The sequence below is a fragment of the Eumetopias jubatus genome, unplaced genomic scaffold (genome assembly GCF_037043125.1).
Source record: "Eumetopias jubatus isolate StellerSeaLion01/CBP00866 unplaced genomic scaffold, mEumJub1_p1.0 scaffold_3, whole genome shotgun sequence".
Lineage (NCBI taxonomy): Eukaryota > Metazoa > Chordata > Mammalia > Carnivora > Otariidae > Eumetopias > Eumetopias jubatus.
Window position 1 is genome coordinate 190,772,283 of NW_028274809.1, and position 26,156 is coordinate 190,798,438.

Consider the following 26,156-nt stretch of genomic DNA (forward strand, 5'->3'; position numbering starts at 1 on the left):
GAAAAGCATCAGATGGGAAACCCCGGGTCAGGTGTTCAGGAGTAGGCGCATGAGAAAAAAGTCTCATGGGTTTCTGTATTCCAAATCTTGCTTACAAGTAAAAACTCAACGTTGATAGCAAATAATTGGTTTGGGGGATGCATCTATGTGTATTTGCACACGTGCACTTGGCATTTCTGACATAGACCAGTGAAGAGTAAAGGACCATAATCTAATCTACCGTGCAAAGAAACAGTTTAACTTCTGGGTTTGAGGTTTGGACCCGTCTCTCCAAGTGTGTGAGTGTGGGGGAGAAAACAAGCTTTTCTTTATTGAGGTCCAGTTCCAGCATTCATCTCTTTTGCTAAAGAGAGTTTGGAATCACTCAGGCTATTTAGAAAGTCAAACAGCCAGGGGTTGCTTTGTGAGAAGCTCCAACAGGAAAGAACTCAGCAAAATCATGAATCATTCAATTCTCTTGAACAAAGAGGTTATTTTATTAAAATGTATTATAAATATCTAATGGGAACAAAACAACATCCCTCAATAAAAATACATGCCACAACCCCAGATTCATAAAAATATCAATCAGAACATTTGTACAATGAGAATTCCACAGGCATAATGTTTTTTAATAATAAAACAAGCTGCCTTGCAAGTTACAGTGCATTACATAGCGTACTATTTTTGTGGTTTGTGCTGTGTGGGTCTTCTCACTTTTTACAGTGTGCTGGCAAGTATTTGTCTGATATATGAGTTGGGGTTGGGGTCTAATCTTTATCTGGTAATGATGTGCCTTAAGGACCATAATTTTTTAAATTGTTTGGCTTGTTTGCAGTCGGCAGTATAAATCTCAGCTTGCTAACTTCCTAACTTTTCACAAATCAGTGGCCCTTCCAAGTTCCTCCTAAAAATCAGCACTCGATAGGTCTGGGAAAAATCACTATGTGGACACATACTATTGTGAAGAGTACTGTTGCTACCATCACGTCTACTTAATCTGATTTTCTTTAAAAAGGTGCCGAGGTATCTATTAAGTAGACCATCTGAATTTGCCTTTGCTTTTTCAATGCTCATTCCACAGTGCAACTTGTACTGAAACGTTGATGAAGTAGGTTGAGTCTTAAGGCACATGCTACAAAGAATTGCAGGCCTGCTTCCTCCAAATGCGCCTTTCCTCCTCTTCATTATTAACAACCCATTACCTGCCTGAAACATGAAAAACACATGGAACAGGAAGTGGGAGCTGGAGACCTACTCAGTATCCACCCTCTGTTCTTATATAATTGAATTCCAAGGAGAAGGAAACATTGCTGGAGCTGATGCTTTAGAATTAAAGCTATGGAAGTATTTTTTTTTTTTTTTTTTTGTTTAAACTTTGACTCCGTTTTTGGAACTCAAGGTTTTCAGAGTTTCACATGAAAATTTATGGAGGTTTATTTTAGTGTTAAATGCACCTAAAAATACTTTCCTGCTTGTAAAATTGGAAGGGTACCTAGAACAAGCAGATAGCACTCTTGCTTAACTATGGAACATAAATGGTACATACGTGAGTTCCTATAGCTGAGCTGCATGAAAACAATATTTATAACACTTTGCATAAGGATCTTTCTGTACAGATTGTTAAAACAACAACAACAATGACGACAAGGAAAACAAGTCTTAACATAAGCAGTGGAAATAAGATTGCGTTCATCAAGAATTCCCACGAGATGGCGCAGCCTCCACAGGGTCAGGAGCCAAAAAAAAAAAAAAAAAAAAAAGCTCCTCATAAAAGGTTTCTTTTTTATTTATGGTTCTTCCTATGATTTACTTCTTCTTTTCCTGGCTGTTTGTTTTTCAAGTTCTATTTCAAATTCCTTTGTACAGAATAAATATAGTCTGTGTTCGTGGGAATTGAGCTTTAATGAAAGTTAGAAGTAGTCATTAATTGCTGATCTTCAACCTCCTTTAAACAGCTTTTATGGGTTTAGTCCCAGAACAGCTGGACTCTGAAAAGCAAAGAAGTTATTCCTAATCTTCTTTCCTACTGATGAGCGATGGAAATGATTGTGATGCTGCATAGTAACATTTTCAGAAAAGGTCAGATTTTGAATTATAAGCTGAAATCAAGCAATCGTTGACTCAGAGCGTGTGACCTGTTTCTAACCTTGTGTGTTAGTGAAAGGAAACTCTGACTCATCGAGTATTTGAACTTGTGATTGCTGCCTGGGAGTACACCTGTCACAGTAGACGCTGTGACAATTAACTCTAAGTGAGAGTTTATTTTTTTTTTTTTTGCTAAGGATTTATTACGCACATTTGACTTCATCTGAGAAAGTCTCGCATAATTAAAAAATAGTTAAGGGTCAACTTAAATATTATTTGAGGATGAGTCTTCTGGGTTTTGTAATACAATAAAAGATTTATTTGGCCACGTAGTTTAGGCAAGCAAATCTTGAAGGTGCTCCCTTCAAGAGGAGGCAAAGTTTCAAGATAAGAAGAACCAAAATTGATTTCTACTGGACTGTATTATTAGTTATATATTTTTTAAAGGTTTTATTTATTTATTTGAGGGAGAGAGTGAGTGTGCGAGAGAGATAAGGGAGTGGGAGAGGGAGAAGCAGACTCACCACCTAGCAGGGAGCCCGATGCGGGGCTCGATCCCAGGACCCTGGGATCATGACCTGAGCCGAAGGCAGTTGCTTGACGACTGAGCCGCCCAAGCATCCCTATTATTGGTTATCTAAATAATAATCACAATTGTAGTACTTACAGCTTAAGGAGCAGCCCCCATCAGGTTCTAGACCTTGTTCCCGTGTCATCTTCCTTGTCTCTTTGAGTCCTCACCTGTAACTGAGCGGAGGGTGTAGGACCACATCCACGTTGGATAGACTGGGCCGTGAAGACAGAGAGGTCAACCAGGTGCCAGATTTGAGTCCGAGTCCTACTGACTTTTAGCCTTAACCCTGTATTGTGTCCACAACAATGTTGCCTATAAATTGACAACCGCTGCCTTTGTAACTTTGTGTCAAGGACATTTTTAAGGCAAATGAAAGTGAAAGCACAAGGTCGGTGTTTGTGTACTTTTTTTTTTTTATTTAAAATTAGTTAAACAAAACTAACTTAGGGTATTGTAGACTTTGTCACCTCTACCAGAGAAAACAGTTCTGGGTTCCTTCTTTATCAAGTAGCATGATTAAAATTTTAAGCCATAAGAGATGGCATTATCCTAGCTGAAGGCTATAATGTTGGAAATATGGAAAGGGTGGGGTCACCTGTGTGAATGGTCAGGCGAGTTCCACTTGTGGAAAGCCAGCAGCAAGGAGTCAGGGGCAGGGGTTTCCTCCTTCTTCCTTCTTTTTATTCTTGAGTGATGTGTACCCAGAAGAGGAGAGAGAGGGGAAAAAACACACACACGCAGATACCAGGCACCGTGCTCTACCTCTTTAGTCTTCAGAACCCTACGAGGAGTTATGAATATTCTAAATTGTTTTTATAATAAGTCCGAAGCACGGAAATGTAACTTAAGGACATTTAGCTGGTAAGTCTAGTAAATGAAAGAGACAGATTCCAAACCCAGGCATGTGTGGCCTCAGATTTGCTGTTCATTAGAACTCTGCAAGTGTCGTATACCCAACACTTAACACATTTAACAAAGAAAGAAGAAAAACAGAGGGAGATTGGGAGGATCGCGTAGCTCACTGGACTGGGAGGTTCTGCCGCAGAAATGAGTCCTCGGACCTGGCTTTGAGCCAGGGCGCTACCCGCTGTGTGGAGTATGGTGTTGGACATGGCCGTTCACTGCTGAGCCCTGGAGCCCAAATGGACGCGCCCTAGCCCGCCCGGACAATAGCACGTGGTGTTCCCGCACGCACACCTAGCTCGTCTCTCCGTCTCCGCCCCCCTCTCTCCCTCTCACATCTGTTTTATTTGCATGTGTTTTGGAACACGGAGAAGAATGTGACACACACAGCCCTTCCATGTTTTAGGAACCCTGGGGAGGAAGCAGGAGTTCCTACTTTCTGTCTCCGAGAGGCCACCTTGGCAGCCCGGCTCAGGTCTCCGGCCGACCCGGGCCCCGGAGTCAAGGGGAAAGGGTGGAGGATAGGAGCTGTTTAACCGCAGCGGGGGACATGGGAGCTGGGCATCCATAAGTAGCCACACGAAGCCTATGATGCTCCAGCTGCCAGGCTGGTCCCCTGCTGCCCAGAGGAGTGTCAGCCCCGGCGTCAGGACACAGGTGTCGGGAACCCGGGCAGCAGGCCCAGCTCTGCCCCCACTGAGTGACTGTGGTCCAGCTTACCCTGTGGATTTTCTAACTGGCGTTCCAAATAGCTACCCATATGCAGGACCGTTAATTATGCAAACATATCTCGGAAGGCCTGCCAATAAAAACTGTAAGGCATTGCCATATAATTTCTGTTTTATGTGTATTTCCCGCAAAATATTTTTGGGGGTTGAAGGTTAAAACAACACTATGAGGGGCACCTGGGTGGCTCAGTTGGTTGAGCATCGGACTCTTGGTTTCCACTTGGGTCATGATCTCGTGGTTGTGGGATCAAGCCCCGTGCTGGGCTCTGGGCTCAGTGTGGAGTCTGCTTGAGGTCCTGTCTCTCCCTCTCCCTCTGCCCCTGCCCTCTGCTTGTGCTCGCTCTCTAAGATAAAATAAAGAAATAAAATCTTAAAAACAACAACAACATTATGATCCACCCAATCCACAGTATTATTAAGTAGCTTGTGTATGAGAATTTTGATGTCTGACTATACCTCAAAAATTCAGATTTCTACTTTAAGTTAGTGATGTGTGTTACATGGTGACATCTGTTGTTTTTGTTGATGGTACCCTTATGGTTACCATTGTGATAATTCCAAAATTAATAAAAGCCATCCCTGACTGAACACTTGCCACAGAATTTTCTCCTTGTCTGTTCAGGATAATTGTGGAAGGTTGTAATTGATCTCCCCATGCTGCGGACGGAGTGCCTGAGCGCTGTGGGTACTTGGTTAGCCAGCGTGGAGTGGAGGTGATGTTGGAACCCTGACCTGTTCAGTTCTCCATTACTTATATCAACAGTTTTGAAATTATTCCATATACGAATTCGCATCACAGTTAACATTTAGTGCCTCTACTAGAGCGAGAAAATCATTTGCTAAATTCAACTTTGTAATTCTTTTTTCTTCTTCAGATTTTTGACACTAATAGCATGGTCAAGGTTTTGAGGGTGCATTCGCACATATAAACAAACACGCATACCTCTATGTATAGGGACAAAAACCAGCAAGAAACTACTTTTAAGACTGTATTAAGTGTTCCACTGACATTAAGTCCCAGACACTGTGATCAGTAATTGCTTGTATTATTTCATTTAGTTCTTTTAGCAATTCTATGATATAGATATTAATATTGTTCCTTTTTTTTTTTTCCGATGCGCACACTGAGATCTGCAGGACATGTAACTGCCCAGGGCTGAGCGGGAAGGAAATGGGGACACAGTGATTTCAAACCTGCTGGTCTGTCTCCAGAACCCAAGCGCTCAACCGCTTGCCACTGATCCCCGTTTGTCCATTTGGGAAGAGCGATAGCCAGCCTTAGCGCTTAGAAACGGACAGTCTTTTCTGACATATAAACATTAATTTCACTGTCTGCATCCTCACGATTTGAAGAAAGCAGATGAAAACATACCTTTTCGCAGCATAACCAGCCCCTTACCCTCTCTTCAGAGTTTTGTTTCTGTTTCCTTGAAATTCCAGTTGGATTGTGTTCACTTTCCCAGTCGCCGGTGCAAAAAAAAACGTATCCTGACCCCCAAATATTCTCACATCTTTGTTCTTTATTTCATTTTTTTAATTTATTTTTGAGAAAGAGAGGGTGCGCCCGGGGGCGTCAGGAGAAAGCAGGGGGCAGGGGGAGAGAGAGACTCCCCAGTGGGCTCCATGCCCAGCGCAGAGTCTGACGCAGGGCTTAATCTCATGACCCTGCGATCATGACCTGAGCTGAAATCAAGAGTTGGATGCTTGACTGACCGAGCCACCTGGGCACCCCTCATCTTTGTTCTTTAAATGCAATGCCATGTGCTGACCATTTTGATATCCTCTCTCTTCCCCGGCCAGGCCTGGCCTCCCCCTGTCTGCACAGATGCTTATTTACCTGCCCCTTCAATCTCGCTCTTTACACTCATGTCACATGAATGTTTGGTAAATACCACTTTATGAAACCACCTAGCTCAGAAATATTTCATGAATATTGCTTTTCTGTCATATCAAATAAAGTCTTCTCGATGATAACAAGGAAACAGAGCTGGTGAGGCCGAAAGGAATTTGAAGGAAGAGATTGTTAACATGTTCTTTGAGATTCTCTCTACTCTTGTCTCAGAGTGCAGTTGAATGTCAGTCAAGGGAAAATTTAGTTTTATGCTGAGTGAAGAAATAAACGGTCAGTTGACATTAGATGATTAGTCACCATGTTTATCTTTCAGTTAAGAAAAAGGAAATCCACTCTCATATTAGGAGAGTTAAGTGCTCTGTGTCTCACTTTCCTAGTCAGTAAATTAGATGTAAAAATTCGTAGTATAGAGCTTCAATCGAGTCTTCATAGCTCCCAAATACAAAATGTTCTGAAAGCCAAACTTTATTTATGACTCATGTGCTAGTGGAAAGACTAATGACCTGAACTCATTTGAAGCAGAATCTAAACATGAATTGATATGAGTGTATTTATAATCTTTATATAGGTCTCACTTGTTGAGAATATTCGTATGGCTTTTCCCAGAGTTAAAGTATTTGATTAAAGCATACTGCTAACCTTGCTGGGAATATAAACACTACATTAACTTACAAAAGGAAAAAAAATGTGAATAGTAGAACATACTTTTGTCCAAAAGTTTAGGATAAAGAGTTGTGGCTTGTTGTCATCTGGTTTGTGTAGGTATGAAACTATGGCAGTTGTTATGTTTCTCACTCAAGTGAAGACTCAACTTCCCCAGGACTGCCAAGCAAACACTCACTGGAAAATGACCTCCCCACCTGCCTTGGTGTCTGACAGCAGGCTCCCTTCCACTCCCAAGAGCCTCCTTCCCTCTCAGTCTCTCTTTGTCTCTCTCATCTCTGTCTCTCTCCATTTAGAATTACTTCCCCCTTATAAGTAACAATTATTTTATTGCATTCTAAATTATGAGAAAGTGTATCAAGATGGCAGACAGGCATGGGTTTAGAGGACCAGCAGTCCGCCAGCGGTGGTGATGTCCTCTGTAGAGGGAGGTGTGACTCCGGCCGACTAATGAAGCTTGTGGAGAAGGGCCACAGAGCACGCTCAGGGGTTTGCTTGGTGACTCCCTGTTATTTTAGAGGGACGCATTCACAGTCCCATGAGAGAGAGAGAGAGAGAGAGAGAATCTGTTTCCTTCTTTTCAGACCTACCCATGCGACTAGCAAGCAGCACCCCACACTCAGGTGTGGCCTGTTTCCCATCCACCACGTCTGGCAGGCTAATGTACTTGTCAGCGTCATCCGCTGTTGGCACCTGGCAGCCCCACACTGGCCTGCCTCTGGGTCAGAGGTGGAGTGACCATTTCCACGTGACAGGTGAGCCTGGGTGAGCCGTTCCCGCGGCCCCAGGCTACGCCTGCTCCAGCCTGGCTTCCTCCCCTACTGGGCCGGTGACCACGCCACACAAAGAGCTCTCTTGGTAGTGCTTTCCACATGCTCCCTCCCCAGTGGTCCTCCAGGCTCCCTTTGTAGTTCCCAGGAAGTGCTGGACAGACACGGCCCGGTGGAAGATAAGCTGCGGCGGCTCCTTGTCCGGCTGATAGGACCGCATTGCCAAAATCAGGGGGCCGGCCTTCCCACCAGCCACCGGCGGGGCTGCTCGGCTGTCCCCCCCCTTACAGGCAGGCTAGCAGAGCGAGTCCTGTTACAACCTAAGGCAGAACCCGAACGCTGCAAAACTTCCTGTTTCACATTTTCCCTAGGGCAGAAAATCAATTTGAATGCTTCAAATGCTTTGTCATTCTGTATCGGCTGGAGTGAGAAAAAAGATTTTCTTCAAGCCAAAAGACCTGCATTTATTTGATCACAAGGGGTGATGACCTCAGTAAGATTTGGGAATGCGTGCTTTGTTAGCGGTCAGGTGTCTCCTCCAGTGGATTGCGTGAGGGTCAAAGCAGACATGCCCTGTGCCTCCGACAGGGCGGGGTTTGAAACGGATAACGTGTGGATATTTACGCAGACCCTTGTGATAAAACGTGTGTGTGATGTGTGTGCGCACAAATTGAAAATTATATCCCGTGCAGTGACAGGAAGGGGTTCTTGTTCCCGCAAACCCACCGCCGAATCAGCAAGCATGTGGGACGTACAATTAAAACCGTACTACCCAACACCTGTGTGTGCTGCACACGTGACAGATGTCATCTCACTCCTCCCACAGCTCAGCCTGACACAAGGCAACGTTGACGGAATCACCCAGTGTCACGTGGCTTTGCCCAGGCCTCTCTTAAATACATCACATCTCTGCCTTTCAAACCCTGGTCTCCAAATAACAGGTGAAAGATTTCAGGCAAGTGTTGGAAAAAGAGCCATGAAACGTTTGCAGCCGCCAGAGAAATGTCCTCTGACACATCAGGAGGGGCCGGAGCCCCCAAGGGCCCTGATGACACTTGTCCATCTTCCTGGTACAGGTGAGGTGTGGTGAGGGTGGACAGGAGGCAGAAGCCTGACCTCCGGCCGGTCCCTCTCCCCAGGCCCCCAGAGGCCCCTCTCCTCCCCACTCCTGCCCCCCCACCCTCTCCCCTCTGTCTCCTCTTCCTCCACCCCCTCTCCACCCACCCTGCCCCTCTTCCCCCACCATGACCCCAAACCTCCCCACTTTCACTTCCCCTTCTTGCTGCAAGCTTTCTGCTCACACACTTTCCTTCTCCCCTCTGCCCCTCTTAATCCCTGCTTTCTTGCAGATTCAGAATTTTCAGGATTCAGGCCAAGCACGCTGGGCCTCACTGTTCTTTGCTGGTTTGGGGAATCTGCCAGGGCAAGACTGTCTGTGAGCCTCACCGTGAACGGACATGCAGAGCCTTGATATTTTACAGGAATTACTCCCAAGCCAGCTCTTTCCCGGCCCGCATGTGTAGACTGATTTTGGAACCCAGGTGTGGGCCTTGACATGTGAGCTGTTACATGGCGGCTTGTTTCGCTTTGTTCTGACTGTGGCACCTTTTCTGGGTGAGCTCTTGGCTACAGGAGGCTTCCCTGCGGACTGTCCAGGAGAGAACAGCGATTGCACCTTCTTCGGCCAGCGGTCACAGCCTCGGTGGTCTTGCAGGAATTGGCCTGTTAAAACATGTCGGTGCTGGCACTAACACATAAAACAAGTGCCTATGAGAAGGGACGTTTCCATGGCCCCCTAAACACTGGGATACCTACCAGAGATCTCTAACTGGACATGTCCCGGCCTGGGCTCCCGGGAAGCAGCCCCCACCCAAACCTGCGGCATCTCCCCTTCCCCCCCACCCCCAGCAACCCCAGCCTTCCACGCCCCTGACCAAGCTCCCTGACCCTCCTGGGTGCCTATCGTCCCCAATGCCGGGTGACCCCTCAGGCCGGCACCGCTGCCGCCCAGGGCGGTCACTTGGCTAGCGCACAACATCTCCAGTTCGATGTACCCGACCACAGTTCCCACGGCACCTCACGGTCTGATCTGCGGGGTCCGGCTGGGGAGACTGATGCAGCCAACGTTCTATCCAGATCAAGCTTTTAGGTATATAAACCTAGAGGTTATGGGGTATATTTCAACACATGTTTTGACTCGATGCCCCTAAATGAACAGTGGCAGACAGCAGAAACGCTTGCTTCCTCCAGGATTCTGTAAGAAGGTTCTAGCTGATGGAGTTCAGTAATAGCGAGACCTCAGTGTCCAAACAGAGAAAACCAGCCAAGTCCGAAAATAAAACCTCCCAAGAGCAGTGCTGGAAAGCCCCAGGTTGTGGCAAATGAACCCAGACAAGGAGAGGCATGACATCACTCTGAAAATGTTTATCTTAAGCACACGCAGTGTTTTGGGGGATAAGAATGCGTACAGTCCAGAGTCGACCCTATTCTGTGCCGAGAGCCAGTCCTGTCATTTTCAGTTTACCAGTGATTGAGACAAACGTCTGCGCCCTCTTGGACCTCAAATTCCCACAGAGGGACACACAAGGAGCAGTGGGTGCCGTGAACGAGGAAATTCGAGAGTGTGCCAGGGTGCTCAGTGCTGTGGAAGGAAGCAAGCAGGGCGTGCGAACAGGGACCGGGAATGCGGAGTCTGGGGTTCTGGTGGAAGTTCTGGGTGGCGGGGGCTCACAGAGATGGCGGACGTGAGCCAACTCTTAATGACGTAAGGGAGCTAGCCAAGGTGGAATCGGAAGAAGAACGTTCCGGAAGGAAGAGGGAACAGGTAGAGCAAACCGAGGATGGGAAGCTGCAGAGAGCTCAAGGAGCAGCGTGGAGCCCTCCGTGGCAGAGTGGGGAGCCCACTGGGGATGAGGAGGGAGATCAGTGCCCACAGGGAGCAGATCAGACAGGGCCTTGGGGGCTGTCAGTGGGTTGCTACCCTCAGGGAAGCCAGGAAAGTCTTCAGGCTCGGCCGAAGAGAGCTTCAAAGAACCGCTCTGCTCTTTCACTGAGGACCGGTCACTGATGGGGACAAAGGCAGCTCTGTGAGGACGTGTGTCCTCACCTCAGCGAGACGCGGCCTGGGTGCGCATCAGTGGGCTGTCTTAGGCGACGTGGCCCCGCGTGTGGCACGCTCCTGATTTCAGCCCTTCTGTCCTGAGTGCGGGTTGGTGGGATTTGTTCAGTGCCCCGAGTCTATTTTAATCCATTTGTCACACCCTGAGGGGTTCAGCTTCACTTTTTCCTGTTCACTCCTCTTGGCAAGTAGTGATTGCTGGAGTCTGTTGCTCTGAATGTGACCTCTCTTTTCTTGACTTCTGTGTGTCCCAACAAGGGGGGTTGGCGTCCTGGGATCTCCGGACACTGTGCTGTGCAGAATGAAGAGTTGGCTGAGCATCAACCGCAGGGTCCCCCGCATGCAGGGATGTGGGATGAATCGGGGGGCAGCGTTTCATTCTGGAATGACAGTGCTCCCACCAGTCCTGGCTTTTCTGGGTTACCTTCTAAGGGGTTCGACTCATCTTTGGAACCACGAAGTTCTTGCAGGGCGTTTGTTTTCAGGAATGACGATGCAGCAAAGGGAGAGTGGGCTGCAGAGATGCATGGGGGGGGGGGTAAGCCATTCACCAGCCCGGGGACGCTCCACAGGTTGTAGGGTGTCTCTCCGAACCCTGCCTTTTGCTCACCTGCAGAGGTGGTGCTAATCCTTTTCAGCGGTGGCTGGCGGGAATGGGGCTTGGGTGTATAGAAGGTGACGTACAGACTTGTGAGTTTCTAATGGCTTTGGGGTGATCATTTCGCTTCTCTCCCCTCCATCTCCCTTGCGTCTGTAAGCGGCATCCCGCTCCTCCCAAAACCTGCAGTGTTGTCCTTCACTCTCCTCCCTCCCACCCCCGTCTGTGGGCAAGTCCTGGTCATGCCGCCTACTTACACAGCAGACCCAGCTCCCTTTCCCCATCTTCCTACCACAGTCCTGGGCTTGGTGCCCAGCCTCGCCTACCTGAAATTCTTCAAGCCTTCCTTTCGGGCTTCCGAACACCGACTGGCCCCACCGTGGTTTACACCCTGCTCTGCGGTCAGGTGCTCTTTCTAAAGTAGAAGTCAGGTCCTCACTGTCCACCCTGCTTAAAGCCCCCCAGCAAACAGAGCAGACCTCCATCTCTTGGCCTCGCCCGTGGGGTCTCTAGTCCAGTCCCTGCTGCCGTGGCTGGGCTGTGGCGACTGCCGTGGCTTGAAGACCACACGCAGCCACCTGCTCAGATGGCTCATCCCTCGGTCCTCCTTGCCTCCACTCTTGGCAGTGCACGGTCTAGCTCTTGCAAGCTGAAATGGGCGGAGGCGTCTCCACGGCTTCCTGGGCAGAGGAGGGCGAGCCCAGAAGACCCGCCACCCAGAGGCTGCGGGCAGCTGGTCCCAGGAGACTCAAGTCTCCGCCCGTCTTTCCCTCACTCATTCAAAAGGAAGCATTATCTCCTGAGCCCCAGGCCCAGTGCTCTTTTGCGAGGATGCTGAAAAGGACGTGGTCACTACTCGGTAGCCTCTCAAAGTGCTCAGAATCTGGGCCATCAGCTTCTCAGTGACAGTGTGACAAGTGTCCTGAGCATCTGACTGGGGGCCCCAGGAGCGGGCGAGGAGGCTCTGTGCCGGCTGCAGGGGGCCAGGAAGCAGGGGTGACAAGCCCACAGCTGAACTTGAGGAGCCCAGGAAGGCGAAGGCATCGGGAATAGAGAAGCAAAGATACCGGCTGAGTGTAAGGTCCGTGGGGACCAGGCAGGACCCGTGGGACAGGTATCTAGAGAGCAGCAACCACACAGAAGCGAAACAGGAGTTGTGTTTTCTAATGCACTTTCTGGAGAGAAAAATAGCAATGATTCCATAAATGAATGCTGATGGCGGTCTTCTTCCAGACGGGTCCCTTCCTTCCCTGAAGAGTAGATACTGCACAGTGACTCGTGCTAATGAACTGGTCCAACTCATACTCAGTACACCTTTTGAATTGCTGGTGCTAAATAAGAGAAGCACGTAGCATACAGCAGAAACCAGTCCTTTCGGACTGCAGTTCTGTTTCGGGGAAAGGTGCAGGGTTGGGAGCAACGAATACTGAGGTGTGAGATAACCTGGGCCGAGTTTCCAGAGTCCTGGTGTGAGAAATTCCCGTAAAGAGGCGAGGGCTGAGAGCGTGGTCAGACGGAGGGGCCCGACCTGGGGCTCTCAGCCACACGCGGGTGTTGGGCGGCATGCCGTCCTCCTGGTCTCAGGAGAAGGCGCTCACCAAGTATGGACAATGCCCCAGATGGAGAGTGAACACAGCAACGGGACACCTGGCGAAAATGAGGGTTGTGCCAAAATACCAGTGGTGTTCCTAAGTGAGGATGGAGTTATAATGAGTCACGTTTGCTTTGTAGCGTCTTTTCCCTCTCGTGCCTTCCTTCAGAGAGCAGCAGGACAGCCCTGTCTGAGTTAGTGATTTCTCACATCCTTGGGGCCTGCTAAGCCCATGGGTGCCTCCCACTGCCCAGAGATTCTGGGGTAATGGGACCGGGGCGTGACCTGGGCACTGAGACTCACTGCCATGGGACTCGGACGTGGTCTAACGAGAACCCCCGTCTCTGGTGGATCAGATGCTGCGCCAACCTTCAGAGGTTCCCCGAGAACCCTAAATAAAGCTCCAGCTTGTGGAATTGATTCTCGGATAAGACCTTCTGACCTGGAAGTGTATTTACATTTTACATGATTTTTGAAGGTTTGCCGATTTTTCTCTGAGACAAGGTAAAGTCAGGCAGGGCAGATATTTTGCTGTAAATGAACCTAAAGGTTGGCTATAACCTTTCCCTGGGGCCATGGTGGGAACGTGCTGGGCACATCACAGAAACTCAAACCAACCTGAGTCCTCGGGGCTCCCCCACAAGGCTGCCTTTCCTGCCATTTCCACCGATAAGGAAGTAAAGAGAATGCAGAGAATGCTGAGCTCTGGAATGTCCGAAGGTAAGACCTCAGTCAGACTCCAAGCCCAGCGAGCTCTCAGTGCTGTGTTGTGTCCCCCGTCAGGTTCTTTCCACCAGACCCCCTTTTCAGTGCGGTGGCCGGGACTTGCTCAGGAGGGGCTCTGTCTGAAACAGCCCTGCGAGATTTCTAGAACTTTCTATCCTCCCACGTCTGTCATTTTAGAAAGCCCCACTGTCATCCTCCAGCCCATCTCTTCTCAGCTGTATTCAGCAGCAGGTCTTCTGGAGAGGCATGGCGAGCTTGCCTTCCAGGCTCTCTCCTCTCCCCGGTCTTGGAGGGGAGGAGTGCCAAGGGGGACAGGGAAGCTTGAAGAAGAGAGGGAATGAGGATGTATTCCTGAGGCTTTCGGGAAAGAAGTGAGGACAGCATGGGACCAACCTGGAGGAGAGGAGACACTCTGAGGGCCAAGAGCAGAAGGGCCCGTGCAAGTGCCAGATGCTTCCTCCTATGTCACGCCACTAACTGCAGTGATGGAGTTATTAATAGCAAGCTATATTAGTATATAATTACATCATGTACTATATTACATATCATCTATATAAATGTTGCATAAAGTGCTATATATTATTTCATACACTGTATTATCAAAATACCTAATCCCACATCTTTTGTGCCTGAGCGGCAACATGGTGTTCATCTAGGAATAGGGAAAGTTTTGCATTTGGATAGGTCACCTTGAGTGGATGTTAACGTGTAAGAAAAACTTGTGATACATATAAAGACTCGAACATGTGAATAATTGAAAGGAAAAATGGAGCAGTTTGTTAGGGAAAAGGAGTGTACGTGGGCAGATGTGTAGTTTTAAGTTAATGCGAGGGACCATACAAATAGCAGTGCTGTAAAATAAAATTCATAGAAAGCAAATGGGCCCAAAGCTGCATTTGCTTTTGAGCTTAAATTGCCTAAAATAAAATAAAGAGCAGAGATATATCAGGCAAGCAAATGATAGCTTTTCATATCAATTCTGTATTTTAAACAGTTACTAAAAAAATGGATCATATCTAAAAATAAACTCAAAATGGATTAAAGAACTAAATATGAGACCTGAAACCATACAAATCCTAGAGGAGAGCACAGGCAGTAATCTCTCTGACATCAGCTGTAGCAACATTTTTCTAGATATGTCTCCTGAGGCAAGGGAAATAAAAGCGGAAATAAACAATTGGGACTACATCAAAATAAAAAGTTTCTGCACAGCGAAGGAAACAATCAACAAAACTAAAAGGCAGCCTACTGAATGGGAGAAGATATTTGCAAATGACATGTCCAATAAAGGGTTAGTATCCAAAATACATAAAGAACTCATTCAACTCAACACCAAAGAGCAAGTAATTCAATTAAAAAATGGGCAGAAGACATGAACAGACATTTCTCCAAAGAAGACATCCAAGTGGCCAGCAGACACATGAAAAGATGTTCAACATCACTTATCATCAGGGAAATGCAATGAAAAGTACATGAGATATCACTTCACACCTGTCAGAATGGATAAAATAAAAAACACAAGGAACAGCAAGTGTTGGGAGGATGTGGAGGAAAGGAGCCCTCGTGCCCCGTCGGTGGGGATGCCGATCCGCGCAGCCGCTGCGGAAAACAGCACGGAGGGTCCTCGAAAAGTTAAAAATTGAACTACTCCATAATCCAAGAAGTACACTCCTGGGTATTTACCCTAAAAATACAAAAACACTAATTCAAAGGAATACATGTACCTCTTTTCATTGAAGCGTTATCTGTAATAGCCAAATTATGGAAGCAGCCCAAGTGTCCATTGATAGATGAATGGATGAAAAGTAGTGTGTGTATGTGTGTGTATGTGTATATATATATAAACACACACACAATGGAATATTACTCAGCCTTGAAAAGAAGGAAATCCTGCCATTTGCAACAACATGGATAGAGCCAGAGAGGATAATGCTAAGTGAAATAAGTCAGTTAAATACTTTATGATTTCACTCATAAGTGGAATTTAAGAAACAAACACGCGAAGGAGAAAAAAAAAAACCAGAGAGACAAATCAAGAAAGGGACTCTTTTTTTTTTTAAAGATTTATTTAATTATTTATTCATGAGAGACAGAGGAGGAGAGAGAGAGAGAGAGAGAGAGAGAGAGAAGCAGAGGGAGAAGCAGGCTCCCAAGGAGCAGGGAGCCCGATGCGGGACTCGATCCCAGGACCCTGGGATCATGACCTGAGCCGAAGGCAGACGCTTAACCATCTGAGCCACCCAGGCGCCCCAAGAAAGGGACTCTTAATTAGAGAACAAACTGGTGCTCACAAGAGGGGAGGTGAGTGGGGGGCTGGGGATTAGAGAGTGCACGTGTCATGATGAAATAAATAAATGATTAAAAAATTATCATATCTTAGGCCATAGAGTAAAGTTGAATAAGTTCCCAAATTAAGAAAATGTATAGAGTATATTTATTCTTTGTACACAATGTATTAGAAAACTAAGGGTAGATCCCTGGTGATAGAAACGGGTATGTATAAACACAAAGGTAGTAACACTGAATGAATAAGAATCCTTCATGCAAATATGAAATTGACTCTAAAAGAAAGGAAAAATCAAATGAGATGAATAACCATAGAAGAACCAGGACATTTTCCAAACATGAAAGGAGCGACACACAGGAAATTCCTAAGCATGTACTTCCAAACCTTCAAAGCACAGAAAATTGTTTTAGTCGTTGCAAAAATTGAAGAATGAAGAAAATCCCCTGTTCCTTTTTCAGAAGGCAGCGTATACAGAAGAGAAACCCCAGATTTCCAGTAAACATACGAAAAAGATGCACATTCTCACAAATAAGTAAGGAAATGCAAATGGAAAGAATACTTAGATAGCATTTCAAAATGAGAACATTTGCAACAATAAGAAAAATCAGGTAACGCGAAGAGCTAGCCGCTCACTCCTGATGAGAGTTTAAACTAGTAAAACCAAGTTGACGAACAATTTGGTAATAGGTGGTAAAGTTGGACATGTACATAACATATCATCGTAGGTTGATGCAATTCTAGAGGGGCTTTTGGCAATATCTGGACACGTTTTTGGTTGTCACACTTTGGGAAGTTGCTACTGGCATCTTCTGAGCAGAGGCAGAGGGTTCAGTAAAACACCCTGTGTTCCACAGGATGGCCCCAAAACAAAGAATTATCAGACCCGACCTGAAATAGCAGTCCCAAGGTCAAGAAACTGTGGCTTAGGTAAACTCGCATGTATGTGCATTAAAAAAAATAAGTAAATAAGAAAGAGAAACATGTACATGTCTTCACTGACACATTTCCAAAACTGGCAAATGATTAGAAAAGAAAATAAATTACTGCATTTAAGGAAATGAAAAAATTAGTCAGGTGTGATCATGGTGGAGTATTTTGAAACAATTTAGAAAAATGAACCTAACTGTATGTAAGAATAGATCTTATACATCTAAAGTTGAGTGAACAAAGCAATTTGCTGAATGATGCAATGTGAGTAATCCTTATATAATTTTAAATAGTAACATTACATATTTTGTAGATGTATACATTGATAATTAGAAAAAATAGACTGAAAAGATAGGCACAAAATTGATTATGCTTATTTCGTCTGATAAGGGAGTAAAATAATGTATTGATGTGGAGATGTTACTTTGTGAAATTTGTTGAAAACAATGATCTGAAGTAAGTATGTCACTACATTGCTTTTTTCACATTGGAGAATGATGCATTGTCTGTCTCTATATTCTTCTTTTAAAACTTTTCTCATGGTCAAAAATTGATAGAAAAATTAAGAATCTAGCATATCTATGCTGGTAACACATCAAAAGATAGGCCAATATAAGAAAAGCATAGACAGTTATCTGGCTTGTAGATATAGAAGCATAAATAAAACATTAGCGAATAGAATCTAGCAGTCCATTAGAAGATACTCAATGATCAATATAAGGAACTTTAATTATTAGTATACATCACATCAGTAAGAAAAAAGAGAAAAATCAATTGGCCATTTTAGAAGGTGCCAAAAGACAGTAACAGTCAACTCCAAATCTGGTTTTTTTGTTTGTTTGTTTTTGTGTTAAAGATTTTACTTACTTATTTGAGAGAGAGAGAGAGAGAGAGAGAGAGAGCATGGAGGGGGGAGGGTGCAGAGGGAGAAGCAGACTCTCTGTCGAGCAGGGAGCCGGACATGGGGCTCGATCCCAGGACCCCGAGATCATGACTTGAGCTAAAGGCAGATGCTTGACCAACTGAGCCACCCAGGTGCTCCTTTGTTTTTGTTTTTAAAGGAATTACTGGGATATGCGCCTTGTTGGTATTAACCTATGGAATATGAGGCTTAATATTAATAAATTAATATTAATATATTAATAAATAAAGATTTTATTTATTTATTCCAGAGAGAGAGTAAAAGTGGGGGGTAAGAGCAGAAGGAGAGAGACAAGCAGACTGCGCTGAGCGCAGAGCCCAACGCGGGGCTTGATCTCACGAACCCAAGATCACGACCTGAGCTGAAACCAAGAGCTGGGCACTCAACTAACTGAGTCACCCAGGCGCCCCCTAAATCTGTTTTTTTTTTTATAGTAGTGAAAGGAATCTTTCACACGAATACACACACAAAATTATCTGAAGTCTTAAGTGGACATCATATTTAGTCGTGAAATAGACTCAGACGTTTTTAAGCATTGATCCTAAAGTTGGAATCACTGTGACAAAGGAAGAAAATAAAAAGGAATAAACATTATCAAGAAGGATTAGACAAAGTCACCATTATTTATGAATCAGATGATTGTCCATCTGAAAAACCCAATCAATCAATGGCAAAATATTTTCTCTAATAGTATATTTCAGTAAAGTTTGGAATTACAAAACAAATTATGCAAAAATAGAAAGATGACATGTATACCAGCCATAACCACTTAGAAGAGACAAATGGAGACACTACCGGTCTTTGAACAATGCTACGAAAGTATGAAATATCTGTGCATGAGATGCACCTAACAAAGACATCCACAAACAAAATGCAGTCATGAGAGCAGGGATTTCCGACTCCCAGGGCTCCAGCCGTGACAGGCACGCCCTGACACACGCATACATCTCTTTCATCTGAGCATCACTCTTTTACCTGTTTTATGTACTGGAATTACTGGGATTCAGAGTTTTCATGGTGGAAAAAATTATGCATCCAGATGTCTGGCTCCTCTGGTCCAAGCTAACCTGTTACTTGTTCCCACCTAGTCTTCTGTCCTCTGGTAAGGGCGTGTGTCATGAATCTGGTCAAACGCATTCAATTCAATAAATAAAAGAATGAATGAATGAATGCCTTCACATCCTTCCTTTTGCATGGATTCTCCTCCACCTAGAAAACATTTTCATTCTAAACGTTCGCCTTAGAGTACCTCTGTCCTCTGAAGCTGTTCCTGACTCCTCCCCTGTCCTTTGTAGTCACGGGTAGGTAACCTTTCCATCTTCCCTTCTGCAGGGGGCTCCATGCGCACCTCTGCTGTGGAATCCATATGACCCAGGTAGTCTTTCTGTGCATGGCTGTCTTCATTCAGAAAGCCAGCATCCTAAGATTTGAGACCATGACTTAATCAACTTAATGCCCTAGACCCTGGCACCATCACTAACACATAAGAGTCGTGGGGTAAAATGGATAAGTCAATAAGCATTGTTATATGTGTGAGCCCACATGTGCGCATGTGTGTAGGTTTCTAGTGTTGCTACAATGATTATTCATATGAATTTCATCTTATTTATTCTGTTTGAGACTTTCATTTGTAAATCATCAGACGCATTTATTTTACCAAACTTGAAAAACTATTTGAAATTTGAAAAATTATTGGCCATCATCCCTGAGAATGTTCTCTCTTCATCTTTTTCCCCCCCTTTTCTTTTTTTTCCTGGAACTCATTTAGGTGCCTGTTGTTCCTTCTCTGTTTCCTCCCCCAGCTTCTCTTTTATATTTTCCATCTCAGTCTCTCGGTTCATTCTGGACGATTTCTCTACCGCTTTCTTATAGTTTCTGAACCCGTTTTTGAGCAGTGATTAATGTGATATTTAACACGTGCATTGCATGGTAATTTCAATGACCTTTTTTCCATTTCTAAGAGTTCTTTGTTCTTTTTAACATCTGCTTTTTCTTAAATGTTATTCCTTGTTCTTTTCTCGTATTATATTTCCAGTTCTTTTAGTTGTTTTAAACATGCTCATTATGCCATACATAACCAATCATTGCATTATCTGAAGGTCTCGAGATTCTACGAGTGCTATTTATTATGTCTGCCCAAAGGGGATTATTTCTCTGTGTCTTTGTCCTTTGGGGTGTGATTTGGTGTCCTGTGGTGGCCAGGCGGGGAGAATCTTGAATGGAGGGTTAGCCCTGTACAGACATTTGTCGTCCTTCTGCTTCGGTGAAATGTTCCAAGAGTTTGACCAGCCTGGGACCATTTTTATGTTAATTCTTTAAAATGTCCTAAGGGCACATGGAGTCTAGATTTAAACCTCTAAAACCAGGGGAAGGCTGTCTATGATTATGATTTTTCTGCGGGGAGACATTTGCCCCCCCCCCCCCCGAATTCACCCAGATAAATTTCCTTGTGGCCTCTGTCTATCTGTAGGCAGATACTGTATAGTGTTTCTTCCCACTGAGGTAGGAGGCTTGTGATTGTCTGGCTTTATGTAGTTTCTAGGGCCAACAAGGTGTCCTCCTTCCCCCCATGTGGACCTTAGCCCCTTGTTTAATAGAATATCTCAGAGTTCCCACTAACCCAGAGATTTAGCTCACAGTCCCCTCTGGGTGGCCCAGGGACTGTCGCGTATGCAGTGAGATTCAGCATTCCCTTTGAAAGGCAGGGTCCACGTGGTCCCAGAAGTTTACGAAGCAAGGCCTTCTTCACAATGGGTATATTTCCTGCTTAAAGAAATGAAGAGACTCTGTTTCTCTCCACTATAAATCCAGAGTAAATAGTGGTCTTAGGCTATTTTAAGATATATCACAGCGCCCTGTCTCTGTGGATTAGATCATGCTGGTGTGCGCGCGCACATTTGTATGTGCGTGTGTGCGTCATGAAGCATCTTTACATCCGCACAGGACAAGGATGTTACTAGATTGGATGACAGCTAGGTATTTTGACAAGTTCTAAATACTTTTGTACTTATTTGGGGAATATTATTAGAAAGAGCTAATCCAGAGGCTTAGCTTTCAGAGAGAGTAGATTAACCCTTTTATCTGGAACACTATACTCAGGATATCAATATCGATGGAAGGTACTGGGTGATATTACACATAGTGATGCCATGCTATTGTGGATGACCTGTTGGGTCGTGCGTAGTATAGTGTGTGTGTGTGTGTGTGTGTGTGTGTGTGTGTGTGTGTGTGTGAGAGAGGGAGAGAGAATGATATCCTTCTCATTTAAAGGTATAAAATGGTTTGCCCTAGGCGTGCCTACAATAGCTCACCTGTTTAAATATTTCATGGTAGACAGAACATCATGCAATGATGGCTGGTTTCATTTCTCAGTCGCCTCTTACACCAAATGCATTAGCTTGTTAAAATAGTCCACACAGTGTGCCTGTAAACCCTCACCATGCCATTATGGCTGACTGATAGCCTCCGCAAAATAAATTAATAATAAAAAGAGGCCCTAAACCCTGTGAACAGCAGGGGAACAGCTACAAGCAATTGGGGCGTCCGGGCGACAAGATCCTGATACTGCACGGGGTAACTCTTCACAGAGGATCCCTTAAGAGTGAAATAAGCCCGGGCGTTTTGGCCTGGGTGGCCCAGTAGACCTCTTCGATGTATCTTTCAGACAAAGGATTACTTGTAATATGGTTTTTTTTTTTTTAAGATTTTATTTATTTATTTGACAGAGAGAGACCCAGCGAGAGAGGGAACACACGCAGGGGGAGTGGGAGAGGGAGCAGCAGGCTTCCCGCGGAGCAGGGAGCCCGATGCGGGGCTCGATCCCAGGACCCCGGGATCATGACCTGAGCCGAAGGCAGACGCTTAACGACGGAGCCCCCCAGGCGCCCCTACTTGTAATATGTTTTGCTGAACTTGGACCACCTGCCTGTTATGTATCTGTGATGGGGACGATGGGCTGGAAGCACCCAGGGTCCCGGGAGACCAGGCTCTGGAAAGAAGGCTTCTACCAGGCGTGATAGAATGACCTCAAAAAGATGAGCTATGAACTTGCAGGAAGGGGCCAGGAAATAGACATCTGTGACCATTTGTTCTTTTGTCTTCTTAAGGAATGTTCCCCCAACATTGATTCATGGAGAGAAATGTCCTTTCCTTTTGGTATCAATAGGAAAAGCTCACTGCAGCAAGGGAAGTTCAAATTAATTCGGATTTAACATTGTCATGTTTTACTACTTCGGGTACTGCAAGCACATGCCCCTCCTTGTTGCAAAGAAAATTAATTTTGTTTAATTAACTTTGAATATTTTGAAAGATCTGGAAGTCGGTTTAATTATGCATACCTACAACCATCTATTTTGTGGCTTAATTGGCATAAATCCATCGTGTTTTAAGTTTGTACTTTACCCGGTTCTGTACTTCCCCAGAATACCGGAGAGGCCAACAGGACTGCATTTCATGGAACGTACTTTATTGATTAGAGATTGGGTTTTTAAATTCTGATTTGTTTTTTTCAAACAGTTACTCTGTTATTGGATTATTGCTTCTCTGTCTTGCATACTATCATTATTATTATACCGGCACATTTCCTCTAAGTATCTGCATTACTTCTAAATTCACCTCCCTTAGACAGGGATTTGTGTGATGTTTGAAGAATCCCCAAGATCCGAAAGCCTCTTAGACAATACGCTGATGAGAGTGAGTGCATTTATGGAATCGTTAACATTTTATTCTCTGACTCATTGAAATGCACATCTAGAGTTCCTGATGAAGCCAGCTGATTGAAACAGGCACTGGCATCTTAGTATTAAAAATAAAATCGACCTTTTAAAATGTCAGTTTGCTTTCTCAGAATTAATAGGTATTCATTGCTATAATATATACTAGCACTCTATGTAATATATAATAGAACGAGTTATCATATTACTGTAATTTTGTCTTAACATGTCTGTCTCCCCTGCTGAAGTGTGTGTTATCTGGATAAATACTGTGTCTCATTTGTCTTTGAACCCTCGGTAATCACAATTCTTGGCACATGTAGAAACTCAGTATTTCGTTTATCTGACCGAAGCCTTCCTATCTTATATTAGCAGTTGATAATAACAAAAATGTGACATGCCGTCTATTATGAGCATACAGTTTGCTCAAATCTCTCTCCGTAAAGCTTCTCTGAGTCACCGAAACAGCATGGACCTAGTGTGACATGGTCACATCTATTAGAACGATTTTCATAGTCTATATTTTTGTTTAAAATCTTCCCTCATAGTGAGTAATGAGAGGGTGGGAACCGTGCCTTATTGAGGCCTGGGGCCCCTGTGGGGAAACATGGTCGGCATTAAATTGAACATTTTGAGATACAGTGAATGAATTGATCAATGAAGGACACTTGGCTTATTAGCTGTGAGGATAAGAAAGTTCATCCAATGAAAGAAATGAATATTCTGGCCCCAAAGAGGAAAAATATGAAAACATGTTTGTGAGTACCCATGGTTCAAACATGAGCACTATATTTTTAGCACCCTACACCTGGCAAATCCAGTGTTGGTTGGTACAATGTTTCCTTTCAATATCTGCTTTACCAACAAGAATAGTATTTACTAGGATCACTTCATAATATGGAGTGGTTGCTGAAATGCAAAATAACTAACACATGAAACCCTACAGCAATTTTCCTGATCTAGATCATTGTATAGATATAGTACAGGTGTTTAAATGTAAGATTGTGAACCATTTAAATGCCTGACATTATCTGACATTTTAAAATGGATCTTGTAAAAAAAATTAATAAAATGGGTCTTGTTTTTTCTTTGGCTAAGATGTGTGATTGATTCCGTTCAGTAGGTATTTTCAGTTTCAGCAGGAAGAGATTTCCTATGTGAAAATGGAAATCTGAGGAAATGGAGAAGGGCATTTGGAGTGGTTGGTGTTAGAAAATCAGCTGCGTGAGGTTCTGAGCCTGGGTAACAGCGAGAAAGCAGAGCCCAGGACGCAGTATAATACTAGCTTCCTTCTTTGCGCTCAGCCTGCTCTGGGTCTCTGCTCGCTCCCCCACGCCCACGCAGAGAACTCTCTGGCCCCGCACCAGTGCTCCCCGTGAAAACCTGAAGACGTGGAGAGAAGGCATGCAAGGGGCCAGCCCCCCAGCTTCTGAAATAAAGCTTTCCCCAGATCATCATCTGCTTAAGCCAGACAGGAAAAGGAAATAAGGCACAAGCAGTCATTCTTTTATAAGGACAACTGTGGTTTTTAACGTTATCAGTTTATTTGTATAATTTAGTTCTGAGCTTCGGATTCCCTAACAAATCAGAAGGAAATATCTAGTGGTTTTAATCTTTCTAATTTTAGGAGCTTTTATTTTCATCCAAGTTGAGATTCGGGGTTAACTCTTTGAAGGGTTTCATACCTTAAATGTAAATACCGAAGTTACTAGAAGCAGCAGATTGGGCTGAAAGAAGCTACCAGAGGGATTTCTATAAAGCTCAAGGAACCCACAGCACCAGAACCAAAACAGAACAAGACAAAAAACCCCAGAACCATTCAAATTTATTTATTTGTTTATTCTGACAGTGAAGATGCATCTGAGCTTCATCATACTTATCCTTATAATTTTATTTTATAAACATTTCTGGTAAGTGGAATTGACTTAGGAAGGCTACGAGGTTATTTCCGTGCAGAATAATGTTGTGATAATAGTGTAATATTAGTGAGAGGAGAGAGGATGGCCTGATCCTGCTGGGTCAGGACGTCACTTCACTCTCCTAGGGTCTGAATCAGGACGTCACTTCGCTCTCCTAGGGTCTGAATCAGGACGTCACTTCACTCTCCTAGGGTCTGAATCAGGACGTCACTTCACTCTCCTAGGGTCTGAATCAGGACGTCACTTCACTCTCCTAGGGTCTGAAGGAAAATGAAGGCGGAATGTTAACTACGGGGACTGACAAGCATATTAAGCCCAGAATAGCTATGCCCACTGGTCTTGAAGGCTCCAGAACCCATCTTTGGAAAAACCGGTCTTTTATTGATTTAGTACCTTCCTAGGTAAGCGATTACTTGTTAAGATCCTTGTGTAACTTACTTGTATTTCTCATACGAACTTCTCACAGTAAGACATTACATCTGGAGCAATAGCACATCATTTGGATTTTAAGATGTTTTCAGATTTTTTTGACTTTCAGTTAATTTTTTAAATGTCAAGCTGTAATGACCTTCAGGCAATGTGCTTGGGTCTTTTCTGCAAATGTTTTTTTATGTGTAAGCATTTTGACCTAAAAGCACAATACAACATGATCAGGGACCTCTTGTAGGATTAACCTATTATTTGCACCACATGCATTATTTCATGAAAAGTGTTTTCTTTTTATTATAAGTAGCTTAACTTCAGCATGGAAGTGTAAATCCTGGAGTAGTTCAAAGTTCAGAACCAAACCAAGAAGTAGAGCTTACTTTGAGTGCTAATGACATCCGTCATTTCTCTTTTAGATTACTTTGGCTCTATTTTTAAAAAATTCTGCATTGTAATATCATCTGTGGATGATATTTTTGTATGATACATAATTTTCTTTGAGCGAGAGGATGCCTGCACACGGGGGTGGGGTGCGCAAGCAAGGAGGGTCAGAGGGAGAGAGAGAATCTCAAGCAGGCTCCATGCCCAGCTCGGAGCCCGACATAGGGCTCGATCTCATGACCTGAGCTGAAATCGAGAGTTAGAGGCTGAACCAACTGAGCCACCCAGGAGCCCTGTGTCTTGAGTTTTCTTAATGAAAGATGTATTTATTTACTTTAGAGAGAGGGAGAACATGTGTGCAAGCACAAGTTGTGGGGGGGGGGACAGAGGGAGAGAGAATCTGAAGCAGACTCCCCGCTGAGTATGGAGCCTGATGGGAGGGCTTGATCCCAGGACCCTGAGATCAGGACCCCAGCCAAAATCAAGAACTGGCCACTTACATGACCGAACCTCCCAGGCACCCGTGTATGATATATAATTTTATTGAACATAGGTAGTGTATTTAGGATGACAACGACAAATCCACAGCCATACCTTATCAGAAGTTGTTAAGAAATGGGAGCGAAAAGAGGTACCGTAGATGGAAGGTCTTGGTGTAGAAGCCACATATTCCATCCCTTTCTTCTTAGGTCAGTTACGGGCAAAGAAGTGTTTTTGTGTGTGCTAACTTAATCATTGTATTCAGGTTTTAAATGAGAACTGATATGTAGCAAAAGGAGAACTAAGGCATTTACTCGAATTTGTGAACCTTCCTTGAAATAACCAGTTCTTATGTTGCATTTATGACATCATCTGGTGGAATGCTTGGTCTTGGGCTAGATTACTTGACGAGGGACAATGTACATTTTAATACGGTCTTGTGGTTGAGGAGATTTTCCTTATTTTTTAAAATCTTTTAAAAATTATATAGTGCATTTTTATTTTAATCATCT

At 44.5% G+C, this 26,156-nt stretch overlaps 1 protein-coding gene across 1 annotated transcript in view; it reads left to right on the forward strand.

Annotated features, from left to right (window-relative positions):
* The window catches only part of MYO16 (myosin XVI), a 441,479-nt gene that overhangs the window by 185,941 nt on the left and 229,382 nt on the right, over positions 1-26,156 (forward strand). The gene's annotated exons all lie outside the window — the stretch shown is intronic.